Source organism: Lampris incognitus, chromosome 9 (assembly GCF_029633865.1).
Source record: "Lampris incognitus isolate fLamInc1 chromosome 9, fLamInc1.hap2, whole genome shotgun sequence".
Lineage (NCBI taxonomy): Eukaryota > Metazoa > Chordata > Actinopteri > Lampriformes > Lampridae > Lampris > Lampris incognitus.
Genome location: NC_079219.1, coordinates 34,683,767 through 34,707,136, shown reverse-complemented (window position 1 = coordinate 34,707,136; position 23,370 = coordinate 34,683,767).

Sequence of the window (23,370 nt, the reverse complement as noted above, 5' to 3'; positions counted from 1 at the left end):
AGGTGTCTTTGTGCAAACCTTTTAACTTTTTCTCTGTTCTTCTCCCAAACATCATGGAAAGCAAGTGGGGAAAGAAAGGGCTATGTTAAAACTATCACTAAGAAAATTAATGTTGTGTGGTGACTGAAGTGTGTTTAAAGTATGATATGATACACGATTCCCCATTCCTATCTTGGTATATTGGGCAAAGGTACCCAACCTCCATCTCAAAAACCATATCAAATCTACAACTGGAGATCGAGGGTAAAGGAAAAACTGTGTCATGAGATAACGACAACACTCTTAAAATGAGCTGAGTTAAGGTTGTCTTTCCCCGAAAAACATGCAACCATATTGTAACTGTAACCAGGTTAAAATTAATGTTTTTATTTTATTTTGTTTGAGTATGAAATATCACCAAATCCTGTCTGTGTGCTGTTATTTGTGTTTACTACATTTTATTTTATGTCATTATTTACTTTTATGTATGTTTTCCAACGACCGTCATATACGTGTACTGTCGCTTTAAGAGAGAGGTCTTGTGGGTACACGGAAGAGGGAACGCGGGAGAGGCCATTTTTGTTTTGTGGGAGGAGTCTCAAGCAGCGATCGAGCCGAGCCACGCGTGTTTCTTACCGTAGGACAGTTTTGCTGGTTGAGGAGAACGTAACCTTGAGTATCCCTGTAAGAAGATACTGCAAGCTGTGGGATAAAATACTTGTTTATCCTTTCTTACATCGGAGTCCCGTGGACGGTTTCTCCTTCTAACGCACACGAGTGAAGTGCGGGCAGTGGTTGAACTTCGACCCCCACGTCCGTAAGAAACACCGCTCCCGCTGGAGGACTGGACGTTTGTCGAAGGGTTTGAAACCAAAATAAATGGCAAGGTGGGCCAAATAGAGTCCTGTGTGTCCCCGATCCTTCCTTGATCATGATGATGATGATGAGAGACTGAGGGCCCCCAACAACGCCTGGGGCCCCACCGAAAATAGAACACAACGCAGAGCTAATGATGAGAGTGACGGGCGTGCAGCAGGCTGACCAGCATAGAACAGCATAGGACTGCCCCCGTTATATAACCGTAAAATACAAAACTTTAACACACATATAAAAAAGTGTGTCCAAGATAAACACGATGACACGATTAATAAAATCTCTGAGGATCTCTGAGCAATGAACTGGATGGCTTATCAAAGTAAAGAATGACATTTTGCCATAGAATAGAATAGTGTAAAGCACGGGATGCGTCCAGCAGCTGGTGGAATTGTGGAACGTCTGAATCTTCCTCGATCAGAAGGAATACACTGGCAATCCAGGGACTGAATTCAACGAATGGTATTTATTCACCACCACCAAGAACAAAACAGCAGTCTTCAATAGTTGGGTTACATGGGAAGTATAGGTACGACGGTTTGTGAATATGTAAGGGATTGAGAAATCGCCTTCATTAAAAGTTTAGAATAACCCCCCCCCCTATTTTTTTAGATTAAATACAACGTGGGTTTACACCACCAAGTCAGTAGGTAGCGCTGCAGCGCTTCTGTGGATCAGTACGAAAGAAAGCAAAGCTTCCTTAAGCCAGACCGGAAATAAACTGGCGAGAACTTGACTGACAATGTATTTTCATCGTGCCTCTTTTTGATTCACAGGTACTGCAAAAAGATATTATAAACTCCCCAATTTAGTCTTTGACAAAATATATAGTCAAGACAGTATTCCATAGTGTTTTAGTGCAAATGTGATAAGAATGTTATGTTTTGGGTTGATACTTAATTGTGTCGACTTGCTGAGGGTAACAAACACCCTGCTAGCTAGTAGTCTACGTTAGCCCAATAGTAGATTGTAAACATCTCATAGTAATGTTTTGGTGATACGTGGAGATATGGGTTTATGTTGTGAGAAAAGTGTTAATGTTACTATTTACGAGGAGCTATTCTGTGTTAACTTGTTCAGATTGTTCAGTTGTCGCCATTTCATGCCTGTTGCTGGTACTGCGTCTTAGGAAGTGTGCGCAGGCGTAAAACCACGCATAGTATTAAAGCCTGTGTATGGAATAAAAGAGTTTTGCAGGTGGATATAGATAAATGGTTCAGATGCGGTAATAGGCTGATTATTTCTGTTGTTGTGAAATTGCTATTTTGACAGTACCCTGTATTGATGTTTGAGTGATAGAAAAACCAAATTGATTTTATAAATTGTTACACTTTTTATTTTATCCAAAGGAATTGAATCAAGTGCAACTGGACTTGGTATATATCCGTGAAGACCTTTCGCCTCTCATCCAAGAGGCTTGGACATCCATAGCTCTGACAACGACTCCAAGAGGATACATTCTGAGTCTCATCACCAGCCAGTCAGACTAGCTTGGTCTAGTCAGAAAAGCACGAACTGAGGAAGCCTCTTGGATGAGAGGCGAAACGTCTTCACGGATATATACCAAGTCCAGTTGCACTTGATTCAATTCCTTTGCATAGCCATGACCTGGATGAATGAGAACATTCACAGACACTTTTTATTTTGTATTTATTTCACTTTTGATGAATATGGTACAATGTGGAGAATTTATTTAACTGTTGAGACCGGAAATAAACTGGCGCGAGCTTGCGTGACAACGTATTTTCATCGTGCCTCTCTTTTTGATTCACAGTGCTATTTAGCCTGTGTATCATTTGCTGCCGCTCCGGATATCCCATAGGTCTGGAGCCGCTAACAAATATCAGGACTTGTTTGTGTGTGGTTTATTCATATAGACGCACACCGGTCATCACAAAAAAGACAGAGAAACTTCACTAGCTTAAGCAGCAAACAGGTGGCTCACTGCTCCGGTGGTAGGACTAGACTAGGGGTGGGCAAACTTTTTGGCTCAAGGGCCACACTGGGTTTTAGAAATTGAAAGACAGGCCACTTATACTAGTTGATGGGGGGGGGGATTAAGTAGCATACATTGCATGAATGTGAAATCTGTTTTCCAAAAAGTAATGAAAATAAACTCATCCCCGAGTGCTTGATTTAATGGGAACAGTGTTGCTGGTCACCCTTTTTTGCGAGCGCATCAAAATCTGGTGTGAATTTTGTTGTGGCAATTCGCCGGACAGAGCTCAAGTGTTAATCAGCAAGCTGGGATCTGTGACGTGCTTTGTTAGTGTTCATCACACTGAACCTTTGCTCACACACATAGGTAGAGCCAAATAACACCAGCATCTTCTGCGCCATCTGTCGGCTGTTTGGAAACTTGGTCTCGTTCAGTGAGGCATAAAACTCATCCAGTTTGACGGAGTTGAACTTCTCCTTAAAGACAGAGTCACACTGGAGATCAGTCGGCTCTAACTGCAGTTGCTGTGGTGTTGTCTCATAGTCGAGTGACAGGGGACATGACACCAGCTGCAGTGACTACTCAATCTTTTCAAAATCGGAGAAACGATGACAGAATTCTCCGTGCAGTTCGTTCAGTGATTTGCTGTATTTCTTTGCATGCTGAGGCGCCTCTTCCAGCGTCGGGAAATTAGCAAATTATTTGTTCATTACTTGCCTTGAGAACAAAGTTAACTTGGCTTTGAAAGTTTTCATGTTCGAATACAGTTCGTGTACAAATACATCCTTCCCTTGTAGCTTCACGTTCAGCTCGTTCATGTGTGCCAAAATGTCCACAGCGAACGCAAAATCGGAAAGCCCTTCTGTGTCGCTCAGTTCAGGAAAATCGTCGGCTTTCCCTTTGACTCCAAAAACGAGCCGATCTCCTTTCTGAGCTGCCACACTTTACCAAGGTAGCTTCATCCTCTCAATGCAACCAGACACCCTATCCAATCCTCTCGTTGTGCCTTTCAATGACTCCATGGATAAAAACTCCTCCGTGATTTCAAAATTGTCATTAATTCATCAGACAAAAAATAAGAGGTGTGCAGTGTCCTTTACGTCACTGCTTTCATCCAGTGCTAACGAATAAAACTTTAAAGGACTCTGCTTTCTTGATTAACCCACAAACCAAGTCTTCGTCAATTAGTTCTATACGGCGGGTCACTGTTCTGTGCGATAAGCTTATGTTTTCAAATTTGCTTTTGCTCTCTGGCCACAGAAACCTTGCTGTCTCCACCATACAGTCCTTCAAAAACTCTCCTGAGAAAGGCTTGCTCACTTTCGCTAATTTATATGCCAGTAGATAACTTGCCTTTGTGCTGGACTCCTGAATTGTAGACTGTCGGGTAAAAATATTTTGCTGAGCCTGTAAATTGGCTGCTAACCTCGAAGCTGTACTCGCCCTTTCTTGGGATGACAAATTGCTAGCGTAGTTGCATGCTTGGTGTAAAAGTCTCGGCTGATATTGTATTCCTTGAATACCGCAACGTTTTCTTGACAAATCAGACATATGGCCTTTGATCGGACTTCAGTGAAAAGATTTTTTTGCCGTCCACTCTTTCTTAAAAACTCGGCACTCGCTGTCGATTTTTCGCTTATTTGGTCCGCTCATTTTGTGAAAGTAGGCGATTGCTACATGCTCTGATGCTCAATGCAAGAGACAAACGTGAATGTCAGATGTCAGGTGAAGAGATGAGTGACTCTTGGGCTCTACATTAGAAAAGGCCGGTTGTATTTGCAGCGCGCCATCTAGTGGAACCAACCGTAACGTATTGTAGGAAAAAATAGTGAATACCAGTCATTTAAATTAATTAAGTATCGTGGAAATTGCAGCAAAGTAGAGACAGAAAATTTCTCTCATTGACTACACGAACACGTGTGTCATTTATTCTTCCGTACAAAAGCACCATCTCAGCAACATGACGCTGCTCCAACCCCTAGTCCTCGCTCCGCCCTCTCAACACGGAAATCCTTTCTTAAAGGGCCCGTGTCTACCAATTATGGTGAATTGTGCCCATATAGTCCACTACATACTTCCTCTAGAATTCACCATAATAACATAAGGCAACGTGGAGGGGGGGCGGATTGCCCAGCCACAACGGCTTCACCAAACAGGTGCGGAGGCCGGGTTGCCTACAGGAGGGAACTTAAGGACCCTGCAGAGGCGTGGGGGTAGGGCGGGTGCTGGAGGAACCTTAGGGGCCTTGTTCAGGGGTGGGGGCAGGGTAGGAGGGCGCCCCCGCCATGCGAGCTGGGCAACTCCAACAGGTCGGCCAAGTCCAGGTGAGCCGGTTTGAGGTGATCTACTGAAATGCGTTCTGACTTGTCGCTGACTTCCATGACAAAGTGCTTGATTCCGGTCTCCAGAACACAGAACAGCCCATCGTAGGGAGGCTGCAGGGGTTCACGTTGGGCGTCGTGGCTGATGAAACCATATTCTGTCAACTGCAGACTTGCGGGGAAATGAGACTGTGGGAAGCCATGTTGCGAAGTGGGGACCCATGCAAAAGCGCTGGTGTTATCCAGGAGTGTGGTCCGTTGATGGGCTGCAGACCAGGGAGCAGTGGTGTTGGGGACTAAATCCCCCGGGACCCCCAGCAGCTGTCCTTAAACCAGTTCAGCAGACGAGGACTGGAGGTCCTCCTTAGGGGCGGTCATGAGGCCCATGCAGCATGACCCACGGGAGTCTGTCGACCCAGCTGCTATCCTTGAGGATGGCCCAAAGAGCAGCCTTCATAGAGCGATGAAACTGCTCACACAACCCATTGGCCTGTGGGTGGTATGCACTGGTGTGGTGGAGCTTCACCACTATGCTCTCTATGACTGTGTTCCAGAGCTCAGACGCAAACTGAGGTAGTGAGCAAGGAGCTCCTGATCGAAGGTGCTATACTTTCATTCGCTGGGGCATAACTGTCAGCTGAAGAAAGCGAGCAGCTGCCAAGCGCCGTTCACCCACTGCCCGTGTACCGCCCCAACTGCATAGTCCGAAGTGTCTGTAGTAATGGCGATCGGAGCCTTGGGTGATGGGTGCGCCAGCATTGTTGCGTCAGCCAGAGCAGCCTTAGTGTACACAAATGCCTTGTCCCTCTCCGCAGATCAGTCCACAGTGTGTTTGCTGGCCTTGCCTTTCAGGGCCTCATACAGGGGTCACATGAGTTGAGCAGCTCGGGGGATAAAGCGGTGGTTAAAGTTCACGATGCCGAGGAACTCCTGTAGGGTCTTGACTGTGAGCGGTCGCAGTAAGTTCACGACGGCGTCCACCTTTGAGGGGTATGGCCCCGTCTTTGGTGACTCCGTGTCCGAGAAAGTCGATGGTGGTCAGCCCAAACCGGCACTTGGCTGGATTGACAGTCAGCCTGTGCTGGCTGAGCCGCTCGAAAAGAGTCCAGAGGTGGGACAGGTGTTCTGCTTTGGAGGTGCTGGTGACAAGGATGTCGTCTAGATAGATGAAAACAAAAGGCAGGTCCCGTAGCGCCGAATCCATGAAGCGCTGGAATGTCTGCGCAGTGTTCTTGAGTCCGAACTGCAAGCGCATGAACTTGAACAGTCCAAATGGGGTGATTACCACCGTTTTGGGGACATCCACTGGGTGGACGGGCACCTGAGGGTATACATCAGGGGTCTCAAACTCAACTTACCTGGGGGCCGCTGGAGGTAGAGTTTGGGTGAGGCTGGGCCGCAAGTATTCCAAAAAAAAAAGTACAACCGATCCAATGTTCTCAATCTTTTTTTATTTATTTTTTATTTATATATACAGGTGATCAAAACAAGACAGGTAACAGTACAAGTGCAGGAACAAAAACGAACAGTGTGAGACAAAAAGGGGACACCAGGTTCTGTTATGACAAGATGGAATACTAATAAGCTAATAAGCTAAAAAAACAAAAAAAAAACAACAAAAACAAACAAGCTATCAAATACGCTCATTGAGCTCCACTTGAAGCACAGGAGGGGCATCTTGCACATCAAAGGAGAAGGGGTCAGCAAAAATTTGAAAAGTGGCTCTGTGTGTCTTGAACTCTGCAAACCTGTGATCAAATTGCTCCTGTAGCTTCACAATGGCATCAGCATACTTCTCACCACTGAATGGTGTGCCTGCATCCATGAGTGGCTTGCATGCTGGGAAATGCCAGAGGTTTGTCTGAGAGAGCTGGGCTTTCCATAACACAAGTTTTGTGGAGAATGATCTCACGTTGTCATAGGCAGCACTGACAAGCTGCCCCTGGTTTTGTAATTTCTTGTTCAGTACATTCAGCTCATGTGTGATGTCAACAAGGAAAGCTAAGTCCATGAGCCATTTGGGATCACTTAGCACAGGAACAGCCAGTCCAGCCTTCTCCATGAAGGCTTTCACTTCTGCTCTCAACTCAAAAAACCTCTTCAAGACGTTTCCCCTGCTGAGCCAACGTACCTCAGTGAAGTAAAGCACATCCTCATATGCTGACTCTATTTCCTCCAAAAAGGCGCGGAACTCCCGGTGCTTTAAACCCCTGGATCTGATATGGTTGATGCATTTCACAACGACAGACATCACATTGTCAAACTTCAGGCATTTGCTGCAAAGGGCCTGCTGATGGATAATGCAGTGCAGAGCAATGGCCTCCTCCACACCCTCCTCTTCCAGTTTTTTTTTGAACAAGTGCCACCACTCCATTTCTCCTCCCTGTCATTGATGGCGCTCCGTCGGTTGTTATTCCAGCAAACCTCTTCCATGGCAAACCCGCATCCACAATGGCATCACACAGCTGGCGGAATATCTCCTGAGAGGTGGTCTGGCCATGCATTGGAATCACTGTGAGCAACTCCTCCATCACTTCAAAACTGTCGTCAACACCACGGACATAGATTGCGAGCTGCGCAGTGTCAATGATGTCTGTGCTCTCATCAAGAGTGACTGAGTATGCACAGAAACGTTTGGCTTTCTCACACAGTTGATCATATATGTTACCTGACAGGTCAGAAATGCGCTCTGCCACTGTGTTGGCTGAAAGGCTGATGTTGCTAAACTGACCCTTCTTTTCTGGACAGACTATACTTGCAGCCTGTAACATGCACTTTTTAACAAACTCCCCTTCTTTGAATGGCTTTCCCGACTTAGCAATCATCTCACTCAGCACGTAGCTAGCTTCGACTGCTGCATCATTATCTTTGCTAGCTTTCTTGAAGAAATCTTGTCGCTTCAGTAAACATGTTTTAAGATTGGCGACCCGTTTCTCTCTCTCGTCTCCCTGGTATTTTGTATACTCATCAGCAGCATGTCTAGTCGAGTAATGACGTCTGGTGTTGTATTCCTTGTGCACCGTCACTTTCTCGGTGCATATAAGACACGTCGGGCTGCCTCCTCTGTGCTCAACAAAAAAATATGCCGTCTCCCACTTTTCCTGAAACTGTCTGTGCTCGTCACCAACTTTTCTCTTCACGGCAGGTTTTGAGAAAGACATAACTGGGGCTTGCTGACAGGATATATTTTCCTTCCACTTGGTGTCGCTCCGGAATCAAGTTTCAACCAAGTTTCAACCGTCGCTGCTAATTCGCGCTGCCCATTATGGTGCGTTCAAGTTGTGCTCGGAAGTCGGACTATCTGAGCTCCGAGTTGGACATTTCAACTGGAAGTCGGAAATCCGAGTCGTTCAAATTTACAACTTCCAACATAACGGGAACGCACCATGACTTGACAACAAACGCGACACCGGAAGCTGTCATGAGCCTGCGCTATGGTAGCTCATAAGTGAAAAATAAAAGCCCAGGGCAAGCGCGGGCCGCACTAACACTAAACTTTGATGTCAAGTAGGGGGCCTGTAATGAATGAAAGGTCACGTGTTTAACTTGACCTACTCACGGGTGTACGTGCAGTGCGTGTGACGTATACAGGAAGTTAGAAGCGCATGTTATGAAGGTTGTATGTCGGATGAACGCTAGTAAAAGCTACACAGTTAAGAACCTACGAAGTCGGCTCGTTCTTGAATTATTCTTATGTCAGTAAGACAAGGCGTCTACGGACATTACATGGTGTCAGAATAGTCTGTGTATCTGAACACGAGCGGTCATGCCGAAGTTTAATCCGCCGAGTGAATTCAAGTTTGACTGCCCCGTTGAATGGCCGGAGTGGAAACAAAGGTTTTCGCGCTTCAGGCTCGCGACAAAGCTGGATAAAGACGACGGGGAGATTCAAGTGAGTTCGCTGATTTATGCAATGGGCAGCGAGGCTGAAAAGATATTCAGCTCGTTTGACTTCGCGGCGGAGGGTGATAAAGTGGACTATGATATCGTACTGAAAAAGTTCGACGGCTACTTTATTCCCCGCCGTAACATCATACATGAGAGGGCGTGCTTCTATCAACGTAGCCAGCAGCCAGGAGAAACAGCGGAGATGTACATCCGGACATTGTATGAGCTGTCTGAACACTGTGAGTTTGGGGACAAGAGGGATGAACATATCAGAGATCGTCTGGTAGTGGGCATAAAAGATAAGGTGCTCTCCCGTCAGTTCCAGCTCACAGCGGACCTTACTCTGGTGAAAGTCATTGAACAAGTGCGCCAGGCGGAGGCAATAACAAAGCAGCTCAGCCTCCAAGCTAACCAACCAGAGGCCCTGCTGGCTAACGTCAATGTTGTCCGATGGCGGGACGAACGCCAAAACAAAAAGGGCGGACAGCGTCATGGTGGCGGCAGTCCGGCAACCAACAAAGTAGATGAATGCGGGAGGTGCGGCAAGACGCAGCACACCGATGAGCGGAAGTGTCCTGCAACGAACAGTAAGTGCAACAAGTGTCATAAAAAGGGACATTGGGAGCGTGTATGTCACTCTAAAGCGGTGAGAGAAGTCACTGAAGAGGTTAAACAGCTGTACTTTCTGGGAGAAGTTGGCAAAGAGAGCAGTCAGGAAGATTGGACTGTTAGTTTAACAATAAGTGATGTACCAATAACCTTTAAAATTGACACGGGGGCTGACGCTACTGTTATCAACCAAGGGACATTTAAAAAGCTGAAGCCAAACATAAAACTGGGACCTCCTGACACATGCTTCATAAGCCCAGGTGGAAACATCAGCTGCATAGGACAGTTTCAAGCCACAACCAACTACAAGGAGAAACAATACTCCTTTCCAGTGTATGTGATCAAGGGGAGAGGCAGCTGTCTGCTGAGTCGTCCAGAGGCAGTGGAGATGGGTCTAGTGAAGCGGATGAATGAGGTCAGTGGAGTTTTCGGTTCAAGTGGACTGCTGAAAACAGACCCAGTGAAAATAGCTCTGGTGGAGGGTGCCCAGCCATACGCGGTGCATACAGCCAGACGGATACCACTGCCACTTGTACCACTGGTTAAGAAAGAACTGCAGCGCATGGAAAATGAGGGCATTATTGAAAAAGTGACTCAGCCCACAGAATGGTGCGCCGCTATGGTGCCGGTGCTGAAACCGAAAAAGAAAGAGGTTCGCTGCTGCGCTGACCTCAGGAGGCTGAATCGAGCGGTGAAACGTGAGAAATACGTGCTGCCCACTATGGAGGAAATAATGCCAAGGCTCGCAGGGTCAAAGTTCTTCACAACGTTGGATGCAGCAAGTGGGTTTTACCAGATCCCCTTGCATGAAGACAGCAGGGGGCTCACCACTTTCATCACCCCATTTGGGAGGTATGCTTTCTGCCGCCTTCCATTTGGTATAACGAGTGCTCCAGAGATTTTCCAGAGAAAGATGGCGGAAACTCTGACCGGGCTAGAGGGCACAGAGGTGTACATGGATGACATCCTTATACATGGAGAGACTGAGGAAATCCATGACCGGCGCCTAGCAGAGGCGCTGGGGGTCATTGAAACAGCAGGTCTCAAACTGAACCAAGCAAAATGCAAGTTCAAACAGAAACAAGTCCACTTCCTTGGTCACGTCATCGACGAGGCAGGCATCAGACCTGACCCGGACAAAGTGGCCGGAATAGAGAACTTTCCTCAGCCCCAGAACGTGACGGAACTCAAGAGGTTCCTCGGGATGGTGAACTATTTGGCAAAATACGTCCCAGAGCTGTCCACTGTAGGTCAGCCGCTTTATGGACTGCTTAAAGCAACGACAGAGTGGCTGTGGGGACCTGCACAGAACACAGCATTCCAAGACCTTAAAGCAGCACTCGCCACCGCCCCGGTACTCACCTTTTATGACGTCACTAAGGCTACGGTGGTGTCAGCAGATGCCAGCAGCTACGGGCTGGGAGGCGTTCTGCTCCAGCAGCACGGGGAACACTGGAAGCCCGTGGCCTACTGCTCCCGACGGCTGAGTGACGCAGAGACAAGGTACGCACAGATCGAGAAAGAGTGCTTAGCCAGCGTCTGGGCATGTGAAAGGTTCGAGAAGTACTTGTTTGGGCTTGACAATTTCAGACTTGTCACCGATCATAAACCACTAGTGCCTCTCATGAACAGCAAAGACTTGGATAATGTGCCCATTAGGTGCCAGAGACTGTTAATGAGGCTGATGCGTTTCAATGCAGTGGCTGAATACGCACCAGGCAAAACTTTAGCTGTGGCTGATGCACTCTCCAGAGGCCCAGAGCAGTGCTACGGAGATGGTGCTTCTCATGATGATGTTGCAGCGCACATTGATGCCATCGTGTGCCAGGTGCCTGCCACACCTCAAAGGATGCAGGAGATAAAACAGAGCACGGATGGGGATCTGCAGCTCCAGACAGTGTTGGGCTTCATCAGACACGGCTGGCCTGAGTATGTCGATAAAGTGCCGGAGACAGTCAGAGACTTTTATCAGGTGAGAGGGGAGTTATCTGAGGTAGATGGTTTAGTCATCAGAGGCAGTCGTATCGTCATTCCCACAGAGATGAGGGAGGTGATCTTAGACAGAATACACGACGGGCACCAGGGGATAGCTAAATGCAGAGAGAGAGCTAGCCAGTCAGTGTGGTGGCCCAAAATGACAGAGCACATTACAACAAAGATACAGCAATGTCAATTCTGCAGAGAACACAAGAACACACAGAGAAAAGAGCCTTTAATGTCAAGTGAGCTCCCATCCAGACCATGGCAGAAAGTTGGCATAGACCTGTGTGAGTACAAAAAGCAAAACTACTTGATAGTGTCTGACTATTATTCCAGGTTTTTGGAGATCCTAAATCTACCAACAACTACTAGCAGTCAGGTTGTAGCTAGGCTGAAGGCTACATTTGCACGTTTTGGTATCCCTGAAATTGTAGTTAGTGATAATGGGCCACAGCTAGTTTCAGAAGAGATGAGGAGGTTCAGTGAGGATTATGATTTCATCCATGTGACTTCAAGCCCACACTACCCCCAGAGTAATGGACAGGCAGAGAGGGCTGTTCAGATAGCCAAAAGCATATTAAGGCAGGAAGACCCTCTCCTCGCCCTGTTGACATACAGAGCTACACCCTCTTCTTCCACTGGAGCCAGTCCAGCGGAATTGCTCATGGGTAGGAGACTCAGAACCACCTTACCCACATTGCAGCATAACCTGAAACCGGCCTGGCCTAAAGAGGAACTGATCAAAACCGCTGACGCCACAGCCAAATCGAGGCAGGCTTTCTACTACAACCGCAGGAACGGCATGCGGACACTGCGCCCACTGAACTCGGGTGACGCAGTACTCACCAAACTTGATGGACAGAAAACATGGACAATGCCAGCAGTTGTTCACAGTCAGAGCTCCACTCCCAGATCCTACATAGTGGAGACAGCTCAAGGTGAACATTACAGAAGGAACAGGCGCCACCTGTTGGCCACACCCAAAACACTCACCTTTGTCAGCAGGGATCCTGACCATGTCACTCCAGGGGAGAGTGGAAACACGGATGAGTCCCGAGCAGCAGAAAGGCCAACTTCCACACCATATGTTACTCGCTCTGGCAGGGTGAGCAAGCCTGCAATCCGGCTGGATTTGTGAGGCGTATGGACTTGTGTATTGTGGGGGGATTTTTTATTTTTTGTGAAAAGGGGGGTGATATACAGGTTAGAAAATCATCTTAGAGGGGGAGATGTAATGAATGAAAGGTCACGTGTTTAACGTGACCTACTCACGGGTGTACGTGCAGTGCGTGTGACGTATACAGGAAGTTAGAAGCGCCTGTTATGAAGGTTGTATGTCGGATGAACGCTAGTAAAAGCTACACAGTTAAGAACCTATGAAGTCGGCTCGTTCTTGAATTATTCTTATGTCAGTAAGACAAGGCGTCTACGGACATTACAGGGCCACAAAATAACGTCCCGCGGGCCACGAGTTTGAGACTCATGGTATATATGGACAAGGTCCACTTTGGAAAAGATGACTTTTGCAGTGAGTTGGGCAGAAAAATCCTGGATGTGTGGGACTGGGTAGCGGTCCATTGTCGTTGTATTGTTGAGACGGTGGTAATCACCGCACGGGCGCCACCCGCCGCCAGGCTCCGGGACGATGTGGAGGGGTGAAGCGCACGGACTGTTGGAGCGGCGAATGATGTCGAGACGCTCCATATTCTGGAACTCCTCCCTGGCGGTGGTGAGCTTGGCCGGGTTGAGGCGCCGAGCCCGAGCATAGACTGGTGGGCCATTGGTGGCGATCTGGTGCTCCACTCCGTGCTTGGCGTTGGAAGACGAAAAGGTGGGCTGCGTGAGGACCGGAAACTCAGCAAGAAGCGGAGAAAATCGTCTGAGGCGGAGAGCATGCTGGACAGCCTTATGGAGTCCGCTCCACTGAGAGTACACACATACGAGCGGAAAGTGGCAGTGTCGATCAAGCAGCGGTTTTTTACATCCACCAGCAGCCCATAGGCGTATAAGAAATCCGCGCTGAGGAGGGGCACGGACATTTTCGCCGTGACGAAGTCCCAACCGAACCGCTCTCCTCCGAAACACAGCTCCACATACCTTGTGCCATAAGTGCGGATGGGGCTGCCGTTAGCGGCCTCCATTGGGCTGTGTGGGGGGGGGGTCCATATCCGCAGGAAAAGATGTCTACTCTCGATGCGGGCAGGACGCTCCTCTGCGCGCCCGTGTCGCACAGGAACCGTCGTCCAGAAATGGAGTCTTTGATGAAAAGCAGCTTTCCCCGCTTCGCTTGGCCTTGGGTCCAAACTTTGCGTGATAAAACATTGGCTGTGTGACCTGCCGCCGTTGAGGAGCTGCTGCTGCAGCGGCGACTGTTGTGTCTCCAGGCAGTGATGAAAATGTGTGGGAAGGAAAAAAACGTATCCGCGCAGTGCTGTTGACCAGCCAGGAAAACTTTATCAGCCTCCTCGGCCAGAGCACGACAGTCGTGAAGGCGGTGTTGACTAAAGCAGCCCGTACCTGAGAAGTCAGCTGTCGCAGAAACAGTTGGATGAAGAGGAAGTCAGGCTTGTGCTCTCCCAGGAGATCCAGCATCCTGTCATAAATTCAGACGGCTTACTGTCACCGAGGCCCTGTAGAGAGAAAAGCCGACTGGCCCGGCCGCTCAGCGTCAGAAAGTTCAAGTTTTCAACCAGTTAGCCTTGAGTGTCACGTATTTATCCTGCTGCTGAGGACTTTTTTGAAGAGGCTCACCACTCCGTTTGCTGTTGAACTGCTGAGAGCCGTCACCACGTATTTTGTGGCGTCTGCGGTGATTTACTGCAATGTGAACTGCGCTTCTGTCTGGGCAAACCAAACCGTGGCTGACGGCTCTCAGAACTCCGGCAGCTTGAGAGAAACCGCATTAGTCGTCATGTTCATAAAGATTTGTCTCTGGAAACGTCCAGCAGACAAAGAAAGTAGAGATGGACAATTTCTCTCATTGACAACACGAACACGTGTGTCATTTTTTCTTCCATACAAAATCACCATCTCAGCAACATGGCGCTGCTCCAACTCGCTCCGCCCTCTCAACCCGGAAACCCTTTCTTAAAGGGCCCGTGTCTACCAATTATGGTGGATTAGTGCTAGAAGGCATCGTCCAGAGGGAGGTGGGAAGGAACTCCGCTGCACGTCATCAAATGCTCACAGCGGAATCGACCAATCTTATGATTGGGTAGGTAGGGGCTAGTTCAGTTTAGGAACAGCGGGAAACAGTAGATTGACGTTAGACGCAGCTCGGCCCTTCGGCCCTCGCGCTTGTCCAGGACACCCCCCCCCCCCAAGGGGTCCTGAGCCTGCGGCTTCGCTCCTTAGACGCAGCTCGGCCCTTCGGCTCTCGCACCTTTACTAACCAACTCTATGTCAAGGTGGATTGTAAAACATACACAGTCCGTGATTCCGCTATGAGCATTTGATGACGTGCAGCGGAGTTCCCTCCCACCTCCCTCCGGACGATGCATTCTAGCACCAACCATTATGGTGTCTCCCCGCCTGCCACCCAATGACTGCTGGGATAGGCTCCAGCATCCCCGAGAGTAGGATAAGCGGTTTGGATAATGAATGGACTGATGTGCCCATATAGTCCGCTACAGTATCAATTTAAATTTCCGACGGGCCGGATTAAACAGCCCAACGGGCCGTATGTGGCCCGCGGGCCGTAGTTTGTCCACCCCTGGACTAGACTATCCTAACTGTGCTGGAACAGCGTCACATGATCAAGCTAGGGCTGCTGGGAAAACTGTCTGCCGGAAAACGGAGTTCTTAATGGATTAACAGGGAGTTTTCTACAAGTACTATAGAATAGAATAGAATATGCCGAAAATATTTTTTACACTTCTCATAATAACATAAAAGAGCTCTTGGTACTTCGCGCCGTTGCTTCAGCAAAACATCTCTTGCTCCCAGTCAGTCAGCCCCCACCCCTGCTGTACGCGCGCACGCTCTCACACACACAAACACATACGCACGCACGAACTGGAACATAAAATATGAGCTCGCAGATTCATCTAAATTTAGCACAAAAAGTAAGGAAATTTGTGTTTGGTAAATTATTTCTTTGTTGTAACAATGCTTCTTGGCAATAAATCTTATATCAGGCACCTGATTGTCAGCACCTGGGGTACCAGAAGCTCAAAACAAGAGTCAATAGCAACAGCAAAATAAGCTGTTTGGCATTGGCAGAGAAGATTTGGCAAATTTTTCATGGGCGCAACCCACATACTCAGCTCTGCTGCTCATCCCATGAATGCATGTTCCTTACAAATGTGGGACCATTTAAAAGGGAAATAAACAGGCTTTCCAAAGGTATAAGATTTATTGCCAAGAAGCATTGTTACAACAAAGAAATAATCTACCAAACACAAATTTCCTTACTCCTTGTGCTAATTATTGTAGCGAATTCGGGGGACAACGTAACCTCAGGAACTGCCGCGGCCGGGAAGCGAACCCGTATCGCCCGCACCGCAGGAGACAACGCTAACCGCTCGACTAAAGGGTTATACCCGCCGGCCAGCGTGTCTTCTTATGCATTCACGTTACACTACCCTCCCCTCCTTCGGGAAGCCCGTCCCCGCGCTTAAGTATATCAGCGCCTTCACGCCTCAGGGCGCATACGCTTCCGATGGCTCCATCCCACTTCTGACACCAATGTAGTGAATTAGAGGGGCAACCACAGTTACTGCCGCGGCCGGGAGGCGAACCCGTATCGCCCGCACCGCAGGAAACATCGCTAACCACTAGACTAAAGGGTCAGATTCGCCAGCCAGCGGCCAGCGTGTCTTCTTATCCATGCACGTTACACTATAGTTCCCAGGCCAAGAAGACACCGAGGAAACATTATCATCATCGTTTGAGGTAAGCAATGTAAGTAATGTTACCATATTCACTGCAGTTTTCCACTAGTCCAAACATAATTGTATCATTATTAATGTATGACAGCAAACAACGTTACTGCAGAAGTCGTCATTGATAATTAACGTTAATCTAAAGTTAGCTAAATTAGGTAGCTAACGGGGCCCCCTTTGTCTGCGGCACTCTGTGGCGCGGCGGTCGGTGCGTTTTCGCGGGATGGGGTTCAACGCCTTGCCTGAAGGCGGGCCGGTGGAGGGGACTGGGTACTAGGGAAGAGCGATACCACTGATTTTCTTTTCGATCCAGTACCAAGTAAGGCTATGCTATGTACTATGCTGTTCTGAAAGTTTGTTAAATCTGCTTTCTGAAACAGTACCTGAGATCAACAGTGAAGGACAAGAAACTGAACGCTTTTGCAGTATTGGCGATTGAGAACGAATTTACCACCTCCCTGGATTACGATGACATCATCGAAGATTTCACCTTATCAAAAGTCAGGAGAAAGCAGCTGTAAATGTGAGTAGCATACGCTTTCCACTTAAATACCCAAATCTGAATATGTAAAGACAAATAATGAAATCAAATGTAAAATGCAAATAAATATAAATGAATATAAATGTAGACCTATAATTTCCCCTTTAAATTCGTGGCTATGAAATTGCGAGTAACGAACCATAAATAGATCACAATAAACAAAAATATATACCTAACTAATTAACCATAATAACTATGTGACAGTTAAAAGTAATGTTGTTTGTTTACAACGTATCAAAATGTGCTTGTTTGGGAGTGGAGTGGGGTGGGGAGGAGAGGGGCCCAAAAATGCTCTGCCTAGTGTAATCTATCCATTTAATCCAGCCCTGAATGGAAATACATATGTGGAAATCTTTCTCAATTATGCATGGATTTTTTTTTTTGTGAGGACCACTTCACAAACAAAAAATGTAAGTGGTGTGGAAGAAGTGATGAAACTCATGCCATATGATAAATTGAAGGCGAAGGCTTCAGCAAATTAATGAAGATGGAGCCCGACTACACTGTACCCAAAGGCTCCAGTAATTTCACGTGCCTTGTCTCTGAAGTACAGCAATGTGCGAGACCAAGTTTTAACTCTCGTTGAAAACTCAACTGCCCTAAGTTTCACAATGGACATTTGGACCTCGGTGAGTATGGAGGCATACATGGCTGTCACCTGTCACTTTAAAACTACCGGTTGCTAGCAGCAATTTGCTTGTTTGAGGCTCTGCCTACTTTTTCAATTTTAACAACTCCGTGAGACCTTTGGAATGTTTTGGTTGATTTTATGGTTAGCCTATTTTATGGATTTTTATCCGATCATCGATTGAGAAGTGCAGATCGGCATTGGTCGGGTCAATTCGGCAACATCTAACGGCACAGGAAAGGTATCGATCTATTGTTGTCCCACTGGAACGAGGCCGGCAATATGCCCAGGGGCATGGCCAAGAAAAATGATGTGGGTTATGGCAACGACATGAGTAAAGGCAACGACAATAGTTAAAGCAATGGTTCTCAAACTTTTTCTGTCATGCCCCCCTTTGCAGGAAGAAAAATTATTATGCCCCCCACCCCAACAAAATGGTGACAAAATGGGCCAAGTTTAACTTTATTTTAAAAAATCAAGATCATGAACATTCCTTTCACTTTTCTTTCAGTAATTTCTGTTGTGCAAATAAGCCACTTCAACTTTATCAAACCTCTTTTTGTGACATTTGTCACTAGACTGTTCCATCAGTCTGTGTGCTTTTTCAAAAACAGCGAAACACGAAATAAAATGTTTTCGAACGATCTTGCACCTTTGCTTCTGGCTATGTGCTCGAAGTCATTATCAGAAGGTCAGTTACCCCCCACTTTGAGACAAGCCTCAGTATATCTTCTACCTAAAAGGACAAGGACCAGCTGCTCTGTGAGTCACATAGACCAATTTCACCACTCAATGGAGATTATATAATCATTGCAAAATGTCTTGCTAAACGCTTAGAAAAAGTGCTACCATGCATTATATCCCCTGATCAGACAGGATTAATCTAAGGGAGACAGTCCTTTTTTAATACTCGTAAGCTTTTCAACATCATATATATTGACCTTCAGCAAGCTACCCCTGAATTTGTGATAGCCTTGGATGCAGAAAATGCATCAAATCAGGTAGAGTAGGGCTTCCTCTTTAAAACTTTGGAAAAATTTGGCTTCTGCCAAAATTTCATTTCCTAGGTGAAACTGCTGTACATAGTTCCCGTGGCATGTGTTCATACAAATGAAGTGCAATCAAAATATTTTCCTCTTCAAAGAGGAACCGATAGGAGTGCCCCCTCTCTCCGTTGCTGTTTGATCTGGCAATCGAGCCACTTGCTGTTTCACTGCAACAGTTCCATACATTTGAAGGGATAGTTCGAAAGAACACTGTATATAAATAATACCCCTTTCACACTGGCCAAAAAACCCGCCAACATCTGCCTTTGGTGGCCAATGTTACATTGACCAAAGGCGGACGTTAACGGGTTTTTTGGCCAGTGTGAAAGGGTATAAGATAGCATTATATGCAGATGGCCTTCTTCTGTTCATTAGCAATTCTGTCTCATCAATACCATTCATCCTATCTAAATTAAATCAATTCGGGAAGTTGTCTGGCTACAAATTAAATCTGGAGAAAAGTGAATTATACCCTGTCAATTCTGCTGCTCAAAATATACCTTCTTCTGTTTTCCCTTTCAGGAGAGTGAGCTCCCACTTTAAATACCTTGGCCTAGATCCTTTAGCTGCCCTCTTAAAAGGACTGATTTTTGAGAACTGGGTCTGCGTTTTGACTCCAAGCCTGTGGTTCAGTACTGACACGGGGAATGTCTGGCGGAGGCCACTGTCCATGCGGTCTTCAACTCCCACCTCCGGAAGAAGTTCTCGTGTATCCCGATGGAGGCAGGGGACATGTAGTCTTTGAATTTGCAATCATTTGCATAGTGTGTGTTGTGGATTTTCCTTTATCCTTTAATGGGCTCTTGCCACAGCAACCTCTGGGAAGAATAATCACCGCACAAATATTGGAGCAAACAGAGAATCTTTAATGCATCTGCAGATGGAGAGACATAAGGCTACACAGAGGTTCGTGTGTGAGGATATGCTCTGCCCCTGAGCTGGAGATAGTGGTTTTTTATAGAACAGTCCGTCGCGTCATACACTATGTCTCCTGCATCAACTAAGGTGTAGTCTTACAAAGGAATGCAGGAAACATCTACTACGTTAATCACGTTCTGTGCCTCGTGAGTGTCTGTAAGTTTGTTGCACTTGTCTTTTGCTGTACCAGGCCATTCCTGGGATGCGGCAACGGGGAGGCAAGCATGATAACAGTTGCTATGTGGCCCCATGGAAGGTACGCATGAGAACAATGGGTATGTGTGTCTGCAGTGAGTGAGAAGTTTCATACACACAGAGAAGTGGAAAACTACAGAGTACATACAAAGTGCATATGGAATACATTTTGTACTCCACAATTCTTCTTTTCTGCACACACAACATGTAGTATATACAGGAATGATAAACAGACATCAGAACAACCGGAATGGAAAGGGTTAACCAGTGTTCGTCATAAAGTATCATTCAGACGGGGGAGTCGCTGTCATTGGAGGAGGTGTAGGAGGATTCAGAGTCCTTGCTGGAGGGGGGGTACAGCAATGGTGGAGAGGGGGAAGATGCGTGGGGTGTTTTTGTCCCACCCAGACGACATGGTATGTCATCCTGGCCGGGACAGGGTGATGTCAGGGGTGGGAGTGCAAAGTAGTAAGATTGTCCGGGCTAGGAGGATGCCCGCTACTGTCAAACATGTGGCAAGAAGAAATAAGCATAAAACAAGCCGTTGTTCTCATAACTGCCGGAAGGGGTTCCTAGGGTTCCATAGGCTAAGCCTGAAGGGACCCCATGTAGCACTTCGCTTCTTGGCTCGTTGTTGAGGCTGCCTCTGGGGTTTGAGGGTTCTGCATTCTCTCCTTCGGGGTCAGCAATGGAGCTGTCGTCTGTTGGAGCTGGGACTGGTCTGCAATGGGTAGCGTGTATCCACGTGGCTCTTTCAGCGACCTTGACGGCCGTCTGCATTGTCAACAACACCTGAAATGGACCCAACCATCTGTTGGATTGCCAGGTCTTTCTCCGGAAACACCGGATGATGACCCAGTCACCCGGGAGGTAGGAATGGAGAACTTTCTCAGCTGGGGTGGGGAGAGCAGCTGTCACCTGTTAGGAGACTAGGGAGAGAACAGAGGAGAGATTACAGCAGTACTGTAGCATATCATGCTCATAAAGAGCAGTTTGAGGAAGAGCTCCCGGCGCAGGGCCCGTTCCCATGGTCGTAGGCCATCCCATGAGAATCTCAAAAGGACTAAGCCCTGCTCTGGAGTGTCTTTGTCGCATGCGCATGTACATAAGTACCAGTGGGAGACATTTGACCCAAGATAGTCCTGTGTCCTCACAGCACTTTGCCAGTTTGTTTTTTAATGTGCCGTTCTCCCTTTCCACTGCCCCACCGCTCGCCAGGTGATATGCACAATGGTGTCTCAGATCTATGCCGAGAAATTTTGATAACTCCGTGATAGCGGCGTTGATAAAATGACTGCCATTATCACTGCTGAGTTTGTTGGGGATGTCCCACCGGGGAATAGTTTTGGTGAGGAGGGCTTTTGCTACGGCCGAGGCCGAGGCACGTTTTGATGGAGAAACTTCCACCCATTTGGACCACATGTCCACCATGACCAGGCAATATTTTTTCCCTTCACATGGCGTTAACTCAATGAAATCCATCATTACATGTTGGAATGGCCCCACTGGGGGGGGGGGGGGGGTGCGCCTGCGCTGCTCTGGGCAATCTGTTTGTGTGGATTGTGTTTGTGCAAATCATGCAGTGTCTGCAGTGTTGCTCTGCGTAGGGTGTGATGCCCTTGGTGAACCACTGTGAAGTTACTGCCTGAAGGATCCCCCCTTTCAAAACGTGATCACGACCATGGCACAGTTTCGCAAAATGAGAGAAAAAATGTTTAGGTAGGCATGGGTTGGAATCGGGGCCAAGCCAGACCCCCGTACTCAGGGACTTGACGGCCCTGGAGGAATGCCAGGTCGAGAGTTCGGCTGGCGTGGCAAACGTCTTCAGGGCAACCAAATCCACAGGTGGACCAGGCGGGCGCGCATCAGGATAATGAGACGTACGGAGGCACTGGGAAATGGGAAGCATCTGCGCGGGCATTACCGTGCGCAACAAAATCGGAAACGGAAGTGTGAGCCTTACACCAGCATACAGCAACGGCAGCGGGGAGGAGGATGGCAGAGAGTAGAGCGTGCACTTGAGGACCATTGCAGATGGGCGTACCGGAAGAAGTAAGAAACTGTCTCTGTTGCCAGAGAACACCAAAGTCATGTACCACACCGAAAGCGTAGTGTGAATCCGTGTAGATGGTGACAGACTGGCCAGCTGCCAGCTCGCAGGCCGCAGAGAGGGCCGTGAGTTAGGCAGCCTGTGCAGAGAGGTGAGAGGGCAGCGAGCCGGGAGCAAGACAAGTGGAGGCAGAGCAAACAGCCCAACCAATCTGACATTGGCCGGTGGTAAGACAGCGGGAAGCCAAGCCATCCACAAAAAAGACAACATCAGGGTTGGCAAGAGGAGTGGAGCTGAGATCAGGCCAAGGTGAACAGACAGCAGAGACAGCTGCAACGCAGTCATGTGGTTCACCATCGTCTGGTGATGGAAGAATGGTGGCGGGGTTAAGGACATTGCAGTGTTTGACAGTGATTTTGGGTATGTCAAGGAGCACAGTGTTATAACGTAGCCACCAGGCTGTGGACAGGTGCGACGTTTTCTGTTCAAGTAGGAGGAGCGAGACCGCATGGGGAACCTGAGACATAAGGGTGTAGGGATTGGGGACGCAGGGCGTGCGGGCCCTGACAGCTGCATTTACTGCCTGAAGGTCTTGAACGAACCTCCATTCAGTGGGCTGTCCGGGTGGGTGTATCTTCTTCACAGGAAAGATGTGAGTGGAAACCGGGGAGGTGGGGCAAGGGACAATTATGCCCTTGTCACGCAAGGCATTGAATACAGGGCGGATGCCATTAACTGCTTCCGGTTTCAAAGGGTACTGAGGTTGGTGGGGATGGAAGTCGGATTTTGGAATAATGATGACAGGCTCACAATTACGTATGAGACCTACATCATATTTCCTGTCAGCCCAAAGATGGGAGGGGATGTTGTGAAGCTCCGGAGCAAGTGTGGTGTGTGTGTGTGCCAGTGTATGGGCCTCAGTCAGTGACAGTGAGGTGGAGGAAAGAGCCAGCATTCGTGTCGTTACTGCAACGGTGGCGCTGAGGTCTACCCGGTATAATTTTAGTGAGGGGGACCAGTCGCGTGAAGAGTCGGCGGGAAGCCAATCTGACGCCAGAGAAGCTTGTCGCGCAAGTGGACCCGTATCTTTCCACTGGGAAGCCCGTGGTTTTACCAAGGAGACGTGCGGGACCGAGTCCTCAACCGAAAACAGCGCAGTTTGGTCGCTGTCTAATGTACACGTGAGGAAACCCCATTTTGATGACCAATAGAAATGTCGTAATTCAAACCCCTGCTCTAGTTTTCGCTGGCTGCGCCAGTGCTGTTCGTAGTTTGAGTCAAGTGTGAGGGTGACATGAGCAGTGCAGTGTAGGTTGTCCGCTGTCATGTAGGTCGATACGCCCCCTGTTGTGCGTGCATGAGCAAGGGAGCAGAGCCATTTTGTGTATTGGGAGGCGGTAAGAGCCCACATGTAGACCCGTAGGGGGAGGGCGGGGTTATGTGTATGCAGAAAAATATTTGCTGCTGGTAACGAAGTGATGTGCAGCCCTGGTGGGGTGGAAACAACAGAAATGCCCAGT